Below are 11,823 nucleotides of genomic sequence, written 5' to 3'. Positions count from 1 at the left end.
AGCTGGGCACTAACCGACTTAGTGAATTAACAATGGATTTAAAAAAGGAGCATTTGAATTAATTAATGAATTAATGGTTTATTGCTTTCGTTTTTACAAAAATAACAGGTTAAAAAAACTTGTATTATTATATCGAAAGCAAAAAGTTCATTCATGTTTTGTCACCTCAGAATTTCGGACTGGATAAACTGATTTTGTTGATTTTTATTAAACGTGGAGTAGCTGTCATTTGGTCCCATAATTTCATCAAGTTTGGTTCAGTAGACATTTGAAGTAGTTTGTATGATTTTGTTTTTAAAATGAATATTCTTGTAAATCTCTTCATGTTACTAGTTGGGCTAATGTTTTGTTGAATGTTTTGTTGGGCTCTGTATTTGCTGATGAGATTTATTAAATATCCTATAAAGAAACAATTCATTAAAGCTATTTTTATTTCAAAACGTAGCCTATGGTTCTTTTCCATGAGAGTGACATTTTAAAACTGCGTAACTAGAGTCACTAGATCTAAATTCAATAATTTAAAGCGCTATGACAATCCTGTATTTGCAAAGGCTTTTTATTATAGAACCTATTGCAATTCCTTACGACTTATGTAGACCCTAATTCAATTTAAGGAGACATCAAAAACAGTTGCCAATTTTAAAACTATAGTACCTATCAACAGTTTCATTAAAGATAAGATTAATCTATCATTATAATTATTAAGACAAGACATTAATTTATTCATCATCGCAGTAATTATCTACAAAAAACATATGATCAAACAATCTTAATCCAATGATAGACAGAGACAAAACTTTCCCATCATATAACGCCATCTCTTTTCAATAACGACCCTATCCTTACATATTATAAAACAAAGTCCCCCGCCGCGTCTGTCTGTCTGTCTGTCTGTCTGTCTGTTCGCGATAAACTAGAAAAGTACTGAACGGATTTTTATGCGGTTTTCAACAATAGATAGAGCAATTCTTGAGGAAGGTTTTAGTGTATAATAAGTTTAGGTTTTGTGTAAACTGACGATATTACAACGATATTAGTTAAACATGTCGGAAAAAATTAAGCCATTCGAGAGCTTTCATCGAAAACGCTGCCAAAACCTTTTGAGTTACAACAAAACAATGTATGGCGGGTTTGTACCTCTTTAATAGATCTACAAAAAAGTCCGAGGTGGTATATGTCTATCTTCCAAGGATAACCCACAATAACCATTTTTATGTGTTTTCTTAATACAGTAAAATTATGGGTTATTTACGAACCTCTTTTTAACAATACAGTATTAATCCTTATCCAAATAAATAAGTTAAATATATTATGCATGTAATATAGAACAAAATTGCCTTTTACACTACGCTAAAAAAGTTAATAGGTAATGAGTTATCGTAATATTAAAATCTCCGCGCGAAAAATTAAAAATCGATGAAACGTAGCGAAGATATCGTTGGCATCTATATACTAATTGTACTATATATATACTATGTATATACTAATTGTTTGTTTGTGTGTTTGAACGCGCTAATCTCAGGAACTACTGGTTCAAATTGAAAAAATATTTTTGTGTTGAATATACCATTAATCGAGGGAGGTTTTAGGCTATATATCATCACGCTGCGACCAATAGGAGCGAAGAAAAAGTCATAACTTATATCTTCTAACCACGCAGACGAAGTCGCGGGCAACAGCTAGTTATAGATATAATACTTCATATTTCATAACGCAACTATTAAATTGTCATGGTGACATAATTATGTACGCCCAGCGTCTATTTCAAATCATAGACAATTTACTACAGAGTAGCAAGGACTGCGCGTGCGTCACTTAAGTGGCACTTTATTATTTAGATGAGTGATGGCCGTTTATGGTCGGTACTGGTTGTATTGTTGAATATGTTGTGGATATAGTGAAAATTATTTCCAGAATGGCGTCCAAAAAAAGTTTTTGAGGGGTCATTTTGGATCTTAAGAATTGTGGTCAATTCGGCCAAAAGATCACTATGCTGTAGTGTGTACTTTATGCTGGCCTCTTGATAGCTGTTTGGTAAAGCATCTTTCAAAAAAAAGAAAATTCAAGTACTGATTACTATTTCAATTTCTTTACAAGATAAGATATGCAAATAACAATTATATTTACACTAGTTTTACTTTAGACGATTAAATGTTCGACATTTCAAAAATAAATTCGTTCTATTCTAGATAAGCAAAGGTTGTATCTACAAGGGGTATATCAGTATCTAGACCCATGTAAAGTCTAAGTTATGAGAATAACATATGATGATCATAGTTTTAAAGAATATAATATACATTTAATTAATTAAAATCTAATGATAACTACTCATCGAGAACAAAATTATATAACATTCCATTTTCAAAACCACCAACATAAATACGTAATTACAAATTCTATTTCTCATAAACAACTATGAAAACTGAAGAAAAATCGCTCGTTCTGTGACGAAGCAAGCATTGTGATTCAAAGTGCCGCGTCCATTCTGTGTAACTCTGTGGTGACCTACATATTGTGTGACGCACTTGTGACGTCACTCTTTGTCTTTGCTTCTACATTGTATTTAACTGGCGTGGAATTGTTCGCTGTTTCGTTTGCAGTCTATGGTCAGATCGATGGCGGGCTTGCTTTTATGTTTAGATTGAGTAAGGACGTGTAAAGTTATTGAGAATATTTTATTTAAATTGCAGGATTTTACTTTAAAATTTATTTAGAATTATTTTTTATGACGGAATTCGTGTCATCTTTTTCATAAAATGTCGAACCCCATAACTGAATAATTAGCGAATCAAAACCATGTATTAGGTACACGATAGAGAACTGCTATTTATTATTCCAATTTATTAATACGCTGTGTAACCATTAAGGTATAATAAATAATAATTTCGAACACATTAAAACTCGACACGTCCTCATATTTAAAGTGTCTATTAATTCAGGCAGACCAACGAATACCTTGCATTGAATCATCTGCGTTGTCTCTGGCTGCGCGCCAAAATTTGACGCCATTTTTTTTAAACGTCTTGTTTACATTCTAAGTACGCTACAACAGATGATCTAACTAATAGTCATTAGATATAGGATTTCGTTTACTATTGCCTACAACAGAAATATCGTTTGAAAACAATGATCTTTTGAAAGAAGTACCTATGTACTATAAAAAGATTAATGTATGTATATTGCAGGGCTGTCTAAGGTTTAATAAGATTATTATGTATTGTGTATTAAAACCTTTTCAACCGACTTCAAAAATGAGGAGGTCCTCAATCCGTCTGTATTGTTTATGTTTGTTACCCCAGAACTTGGGACTGGGTTAGCCGAAACTGTTTTGTTTTTTTCATTTAACCTAAAATAGCTGTCATTTGGTCCCATAAATTTTGTCGAAGATTGATGATTTTAATTTTATTTTAATAGAATTAACTAGCTCTCTGTGCCAATTAAATTATCAATCTAATATACCTTAATTACAAAAATATTGATTAATTATCGCTTGTTATTTTACTAAACGATCCTTCTCTACGTCCTCCATTTTCCTGAATATAATTTCCCGCCATCTTAAACGTCAAAAACATTTTTAATAGAAGCGCGGCGCTCCGGTAATTTGCAAACGGCCAGCAAACAGCTTGACGTTTGTATTTTACGTTCATCCGCCATTGTTGTAAGAGATTATTGTTAAAATGACCGAGGAAAATCCTCTAGACACCTTGAAGATTAGAGCTATGAGATAAACATATTATAAACATGTTTTTGTAGATATTAGCGAAAGCTGTTGACCTTTTTTTAAGATAACGTGTTTATTTATTTGAGTTTTAAGCTTGAGGCAAAAAGTGTCGTGTCATTTGACCACACAGTCTGTCAGTCACAGTGTTGAATTAGAGGCACCATTTTGAGAGGATTTTATACAGAAAAGAAATTCGTATTTGTTAATAAATTTATAAGCCATTTTTTTTGGGTAAAGAATAGGAATTAACAGTGGTTTTTTTTTAAATAAGTATAAAAAAACTAATACTTTTTTAAAAGTCACCTTTTCAGCATACATTACTTAGTATACATTTCCACATCGCAACTGGTGCTTTTTGATGCGGAACAAAATATTTTCCTACCTTATTACAGTTACTCGAGAAACCTTTGTAAGAATATTTTCAGTATCGGCCTCACGTGTCTCAGTAAAGTGCAATGCAAAGAGCTAAAGCATATTTTCAGTGAACTTTCTGCCTACGCTCAGGGAAAACGGGGACATTTTATGGATTTATGTAAGCACTAGCTGTTGCCCGCGACTACATCCGCGTGGTTAGAAAATTTTCCATTATATCTTCGCTCCTATAAGTCGCAGCGTGATGGTATATAGCCTAAAACCTTCCTCGATGAATGGTCTATTTAACACAAAAAGAATTTTTCAATTTGAACGAGTAGTTCCTGAGATTAGCGCGTTCAAACAAACAAACAAACTCTTCAGCTTTATTGCTGAAGAGTGGTAGTAATTGGTAGCTATACTGGTAGTAATTCTAAAAGGTAATATTATTTAAGCTTCAATTTATTCTTCTTTTGGCGGTAATCGGTTTATTTATGGTTCTACATGCAAGATTTCAAGTTAAATATAAAACACTTCCGATTCCCAACAGTGTTGAAATTTTTCATGCGTATGTATACTGCGTGGCAATGCAATAATATAAGAACAAAGATGGCGATAGGAGCTGCGCTAAACAACAACATAACAAAGATGGCGATAGGAGCTGCGCTAAACAAAAACATTACAAAATCGAGTTTAGGCTTGTTTCATTTGTAGGTATTGTCGAATACTTTGATCACAAAGCAAGCTGGTCAAGCTATTGATTAGCTGAGCTATTGTTATTCTTTTTAGCTATCAAATTCTTGTTTAATCTGTTCTCTATAATAATATTATAAAGAGGAAATATTTGATTGTTTGTTTGTTTGTTTGACACGAATAGGATTCGAAACTACTGGTCTGATTTAAAAAAAAACTTTCACTGTTGAGAAGATACATTATCCCCGCTGAACATAGGCTATAATTTATTTCAAAAATATTAGGGTTCCGTAAGAAAATTACGATATTGTAGCCCAAGGTATCATAACTTATATCTTCCAACCACGTGAACGAAGTCGCGGGCAAATGCTAGTGTTTAATAAGACTGGTGTTTGAAGCATTATCGGATGGTAAATGTCCAATCTTCCATCCATCCATCAAGATATGATTGAGGTTAGCTACGGAGTCTTCAAAGTTGAATATTTTCTTTGGACGGTCTTACGGAAGAAAATATAGGAGATTCTTTTGGGCCTTTTAGAGATTTTAGGCGCTATAACATCAAGCATTTTGCACTTAGGCCTTAAAATAAAAAATGGTAAATAAGGATACGATTAGGGATGCAAGCAATGAATCTTTAAAATTAATAGGATTGATTCATTCTGAAAAGCGTCTTGAAGGCTAGGGTAAACTAGCGGGATTGTCCAAAACGGTTACCATGGACCTGATAAATAAAGGAATATGGTTAGGTTTTAGTCAGTAGAAGTTTGACACTCCCGCTCAACCCAAAGCGGGATATTTGATGATTTCCCTTCCGGGAAAAAGGCAGAATAGAAAAAAAGGCTACAATAAAAGAAATAGTTCCATTCGTTCTTTATAAAATACTTTTCTACCCACGCATCCTGACGGAAACGTAACCTCACACAACAGTTTGACAGCACAAATACGTCATTTAAAAAGTGCGTATAAAAACAATTGAAATCTATCACAGACCAGTCGAGAAGAAATAATAGCGGGTCGTTACTCCCAAAGCTGTCAACAATAAAACAATATTTCCACGTGTTTGAGGAGATTAATTATAGCTATGCCTGGGTACGCCCATGCAATTCTTGTCATCGTGGATGTGCGCATGCGTCAAACTATTTTTTTATGTGTTTTGATTACAAATAGAAAGAGGTTTGATTTCCTGTCTTTCTGAAAATCAATTGTCAGTGACGATAGATTTAGCCTTTTTGAAAATTTATAAATCTACTAGTTTACGTATATTTTATACGTATGAGTAACTTCGCACTTTATACAAATAATATTTCAAGATTCACTCAAAAGCATTAAACTGAAATCCACGTTTAGAATCATGTCCGCACGAGTAACTTTTTATGCACTGCTGCCTTACCTACGTATTATCTGACCTTTTTAACGATTTATTCGTAACTCATGATAAATTAAATAAATATTTTCAAAGAAAAGCAAGAATTTAACAAGCCTAATCCCAATTTGACAGCTGTGGCAGAATGTCCAAACTTTATTCGGAATAAACATATTTGCATATTTTGCATTCCAAATTCGAACACTTATTCTTCATTTGCACAAATATAATTGATTGGCGGGAAAACCAACTTTTTAATTCGGACAGGACACAGGCGCGCACGTTCCACCGCGTCATAGAGAATATTTTAACATTATATTTATTTTTATATCGGTACGCGGGCCGGCCTTCATAATACTCGTAAAGAACTCGTCACACGCCTCAGTGATGGCTATTGGTTAATTCTTAGAATAATAAATGGCATATTTAATAGATATTTTAGCGCACGTATACAGAGTAATTACGCGCGCTTACCAGAATTTTAAATGTGGAGTTTAATGGCGGATTAAAATATGTGGCTGCTTTATGACGAAAATTAATACTTTTTTTGAAGTAATATCATGAAATCATAGACTATGCGTTGTTTTGGCTGAATGTACGCACGTTTTAATTACTGTACTTAATGTTTAATACTATCGTGATCGTCCATTAATGACTAATATTAATGGTCTTCGTGTCTCTGCCTAGTCTATACTTAGATATAATCCAAATGTAATTTAATGCTGATGCATTTACATTTTTTTCTCTTTATGGAACCAGTTCTGATTATTTCTTGACAATCAGTTCGTAATTAAAAAGTTTTGACAATTTAAAGAAACATGAATGCGTGTCCTAAGTCTGGGTGTCTTTGTGCTTATGAATGACTGTTTGCGAAACCCCCACACAAGTATTAACTGTAGGGGTTCCTTTTCTTAAAAGAAAAAAAAGGCTTTTCGCGCAAAAACTAGTGAAAGGACTTGGTCGATACTCGAAAATCAGATAGTTTATTTCCTAGATAGCTTTATCTTGATTTTATGTTGCGTGGATGGAGCCGTGGGCAACAGCAAGTATATAATAAGAATATGTTCTTGAGATTATAATAACGTTGTATCATTCTTTTATGTCCACAGCTTGGCCTTTATAATTAAGATCAACGGCTAATATACAGTCTTAATCAAGATCTCTACGTGTTGTAAGAGTTAGCACGTCGCCGCGTCGGTAATACATCTTATTTTGATATATTATGTGTGATGTGTACGCGAAATGACTGTAAGTGTTCGCCCAAATATTGTGGGCATTTTAGAAGTAAATATCGCGGCTTTGTTTTGTAAAAAAGTTAGTTTAGGGCTTGATCAAAAACATATATATTTTTTGTTGCAAATATCTTCACAACATACTCAACAGATTGTTTTTGGTAAGACTATGGTTTTTATATTCTAATTACCTAAAATATTGTATAGTAAGAACCACGTATGTACTTTGCCGAAACAAGATTAGCAACATAAGACAAGTGACATTTCGACAATCGTAGGCGTTGACAGAAAATGCTTGAATGCATGCACATTTTCCCTTCAAGCATTTTTTGACTGAAGATTTTATCAATTTAAGATTCGGTTTGGCAAATTGCTGCCAAACCGAGATTCAGTACAATCTATACTAATATATAATGCAGAAGAGTTTGTTTGTTTGAACGCGCTAATCTCAGGAATTGAAAAATTCATTTGGTGTTGAATAGAACATTCATCGAGGAAGGTTATAGGCTATATACCATCTGCGACTGATAGGAGTGAAGATACAATTAAAAATGTGGAAAAAATAGGGCAGGTATAAATCATTACTTATATCTTCTAACCACGCGGACGAAGTCGCGGGCAACAGCTAGTTTATAATATACTTCTTAAAAGGTTACATTAAAAACGAGGGCTGAATATCACAAGGGAGCAAGGGCATCCATCAATGACCAATCAGGACACAGTCACATGTCCTCAAGTGATTGATAAGCCGCCATGACACTTTATGACATTGACAGACACTTCGCGCGCGCACTCATTGTCACAATTAGTTTAACTAGAGATGGAAGTGAGATATGCATGATATGTGCTGCAAAAAATAGAGTTTTAAATACTTTTGGACTATGATAAAACATAAAAAAAATCTGTACCACTTAAAACTAGTATCAGCTATTCAAATACGACTATGCTTAGATTATTTTGAACCGTTATTACGATGCAAACGCGCGTCTTTATAGGGATTGCATGACTAGTTTAGGACCGAACCGGAGTCCTTAATCATGAGAAAACGCGGCCTCGGTGTAGCGAGTCGAACTTTTAATAATGAATCATCCTCATTATAGTCACTATAAAAAAAATTGAACCAAGTTCAAAAGAAGAGGAGGTTGCATGGTATATTACTTGAAGTACCCCTGAATATGTTTCGACTTTTCTTTTTAGGGTAGCCAGTTAGAAAATTGTCTCCAGCGAGTTTAAAATTAATTCGACATGTTTTGAAAAATATATTTAGTGTAAAAACATGAGACATGTAAATCTCATTTTCATGATCATTAAAAACTTAACATTGAATACATTTTTTACAGAATGAACTATTTAATTTAATTTGACTGTACTTTTCAAGCTACTTTTACCATTACCATTTTCAAGGTTGAACCATTGTAATATTTATGTTAACTCTCACAATTACATATTTATACATAGTTTACTACGTGTGCCAATTATTTATGCACCCCTGACCTTGGGTACGGAATCAATAGCTATATTGCGAATGTTTCAAGGGTTAAGTACGGTAATGTGTAATTAAGACATGGAGCCGATGGCGTTTGCAATAGAGAATTATCATTTCAAAGCATCAATGGTTGATTTTTGTATTTTGCTTATAATTTATAAGCAGCTTTTAGAAAGTAGTTTTTCAGATCATAATTGATTATATATTATATTGATACTTGGATCCTTTTGCTAACGGGTCTCACAGACAGCTGACTAGGCTCATATTGCATACTTATAAAAAGATCTGACAAATCTAAACCAATGTGCTAGGTCCAAGGTCCATAGTCAAAACAAAGATAAAAAACACTATTCTATCACGGTTTACTTAAAGATGTATGTAAATATGGCAGATATTTTAATATTAGGTTACATTTTATATATATCTATACATACATATCATCTATACATGCATATATGAAAAAAACCGCTTAATACCTAATTAATTCTAACATCCACTCGACAAATTTAATCATCTAGGCACATAGAACTAGAATAATCTTGTTTTTAGTCTATGACAGTATATTTAAGACTGTAGTTACGATAAGACTTCTTTCAAAACAATGGACGTCCAGAATAATAGAGAAACGAAAACTCAAAGCGAGCTTTAATTAAAGAAAAGCTTTTATATTTGTCCTTTAGAATAGTACTCTGGTATGAAACTGGCGGTTTTACTAAGATAGTGAGAATCTATACTAATATAGTATAAAGTTGAAGAGTTTGTTTGTTTGTTTGAACGCGCTAATCTCAGGAACTACTGGTCCAAATTGAAAAATTATTTTTGTGTTGAATAGACCATTCATCGAGGAAATGTGAAAAAAACAGGGCAGGTATAAATCATAACCTATATTGTCTTCTACCCACGGGGACGAAGTCGCGGGCGACAGCTAGTATTAGATAAATAGTTTACTGATATAATTGTTGGACTACCAAACCGAAGGTTGAAGACACAAATCGGGGTGCGAAATAACGTCTTTCCGAATCTATATGCATAATATGTCAAAGTAATTTTCACTTGTCTAACCAGTGAAGGAAAACAGCGTGACAAAACCAGTATACCAAAGTATTTTTCAAGAGAGTGTAGATAAAGTTAAATTAGAGGCCTACGGGGGCTAAACTTTGATATAAGATTGTACCAAACCATTCGATAAGAGGACGTTAGTTGCTGGCAAGTCAGAATAATACCAAAAGTACACATGAAAACTGGTCTTACTACAGGATACTGTGTCAACCAGAACAGGTTGTGAAGGCTAGGGCAGCCACAACAGTCTCATTAATTACATCCACAACACCCAGCCTCTCACATCCAGGATTTTCCAGAATCAGCAAACTTTTTTAAGTCATCGGGAATCGTGAATAAATGATTTTTTTTTCAGTGCAAAACTTTTACATGTTAATATAAAGAGTAACCGTTAAAGAGTAACCTTTCAGCACAGGTAATTCGCCTACAATGCAAGTTAAGCCTTAAAACTTAACTAATTAAGTCCAGTTTTTCAATGCATCAAAATAGTTCTTCCTCTTTTTTGTTTAAAATTCTTTACGATACGTTAAGTGTCGTCTATTCGGAATAGCTGGTGAATCATGATCTGTAATACGTCGCGGCAAAACATTCGTGAAGATAGAAAATTATGAGTCACTTTAAAATGCCGGCGTTAAAGAATATGCATAATGTTTTGGACTAGTGTTATTATGCGAGGAGTGAATTACATTTACAGCTATTGTGTGGACTTTAAAATAGATAAGAACCTCATTTGTTTGAATATATCTTTGACTGGATGTAGTACCAAGCTGTTACCACCTGTTCCTATGTGGACTCCCTGCATTTGTATCTAATTTTCTTTTTATAAAGCACTAAAGCAATTAAAACTGAAATTTAATTCTGTTTTTAGGTGTTAATTTGATAAAATCGGCGTTATATTGAATTGTTACGTGGTGAATTGCTGTGCATTGCCACGCACTGACGGCGATGCGCGGGGAGACGTGGCACGGTCGTTTGGACTGAAAAAGTCTGACACTACCGCTTCCTCGGCGGAAATGGTTATTAAAAAAAAACAAATAAAACAAAATTGGTGATAGGTTAAATTATGCGATATGCTACCATAAGTGTATGCTTAGAGATCTTTCCTTCAATTGTCATCTATTTCAGTTATTAGTCAAAAATTTCCATCTGTTATTAAATGAAACTGGTCCTAAATATGTAGGGTAAAGTACCTTTAGTCGTACCAGCGCTTAAGTCGTACCACGTCGATATCTGCGCACCCGTCATGAAAAGGTGGCATCTAACAGTGCAATATGGTTCTACTAAGTACCACGGGTAAACAGCAACACGCGGCGGCTTGCCGGAATTCGCGATCAAAAAAAAATGAAAAAGTAAGTTTTTTGCACAGTTTTCACTAATTTTTTTACGTCATTCATAAGCAATTTCACAAAAGATTGTGTTGAAACGAATATTTTTTTGATTCATGTCTGTTTTTATAGTGTTTTCTGGTTGATATGGGCTAGGTTAAATGGTAAACGGTTTCTAGGTTATGTTTTTAATTTTGGTTTTTAACTTTGTACACCCCGCTGCCTAACTCGTACCTGCATAAACTTCCTAATTCGTACCGGTACGACTTAGGTGTTACAGAGATATTTTTTGCTATTTTTTTTTTCCTTTAGGTGATCAATATGGCAAAGAAAATTTATAACTCTTGGAAGCAAGATGACATAGATGAACACAAAAAGGAACACAATTCACAAATAAAAAAAGAAAGATAGACAGAAAATCTAACAAAAATAAGAAAGTAGATGCTAAAGAAAATTGGTTGTGCAAACTAACAACACTAAACAAGATCGCAAAGAAAATATGACCCTATGTATTAAATGCAAAGGATGGGTACATGATTTATGTGCAGATCTCGAAATTAAAACTAAAAATTACATTTGTGATATATGCATTT

At 33.6% G+C, this 11,823-nt stretch overlaps 1 long non-coding RNA gene and 1 pseudogene across 1 annotated transcript; one reads left to right on the top strand and one right to left on the bottom strand.

The window, feature by feature from the left end:
- Positions 1-3,529, bottom strand: part of LOC113493898 — a 10,808-nt pseudogene extending 7,279 nt beyond the window's left edge.
- A 7,555-nt stretch (positions 3,530-11,084) lies between these two features.
- On the top strand, positions 11,085-11,823 carry LOC113494353. The gene is made up of 2 exons (XR_003400648.1): positions 11,085-11,254; positions 11,543-11,823. It is a non-coding gene; the product is annotated as an uncharacterized LOC113494353 (long non-coding RNA).

The sequence above is a fragment of the Trichoplusia ni genome, chromosome 5, assembly GCF_003590095.1.
Source record: "Trichoplusia ni isolate ovarian cell line Hi5 chromosome 5, tn1, whole genome shotgun sequence".
Classification (NCBI taxonomy): Eukaryota; Metazoa; Arthropoda; class Insecta; order Lepidoptera; family Noctuidae; genus Trichoplusia; species Trichoplusia ni.
This window is presented reverse-complemented; position numbering and strand designations above follow the sequence as displayed.